Consider the following 604-nt stretch of genomic DNA (forward strand, 5'->3'; position numbering starts at 1 on the left):
TCGATGGTGACTTGGTTGCAGACTTGATCCTGATGTCATTGCCCGAGGACTATAACCAGTTCATGATGCAGTACCATATGCACGGGATGACTAAGAGCTTAGCCGAACTACATGGGATGCTGAAATTGGCCAAGCAGGATATCGTGGTGTCCAAGACTGTGCTTGCTGTTGAGAACAGCCCCAGCAAGAAGCGGCGGGGCAAAGCCAAAAAGAAGGCGGCGAAAAAGGCAAAAGTTGCCTCTATGCCCAAGCCTAAACCCGATAAGGGTGACTGTCATTACTGCGGAGTATCTGGACACTGGAAGCGTAATTGTCACCTTTCCTTGGAGGATCTGAAGGACAAGAAGCTTGGTGAAGCTTCTGCCTCAGGTATTCATGTTATAGAAGCTAACATATGTACTATGTCTTCGTGGGTATTGGATACCGGAAGTGCCTCACACATTTGTGGAAATGTGCAGGGACTAAGAAGAAGTAGGATGCTGGCTAAGGGAGAAGCGGATCTACGCGTCGGAAATGAAGCAAGAGTTGTTGACCTCTATTCGATTTTGTGCTTCGAGAAAACGAGACTCTTCGGTTTTCGAACTCTTTGGATCTCACCCAACAG

Source organism: Tarenaya hassleriana, unplaced genomic scaffold, assembly GCF_000463585.1.
Source record: "Tarenaya hassleriana unplaced genomic scaffold, ASM46358v1 Cleome98, whole genome shotgun sequence".
NCBI classification, from domain to species: Eukaryota; Viridiplantae; Streptophyta; class Magnoliopsida; order Brassicales; family Cleomaceae; genus Tarenaya; species Tarenaya hassleriana.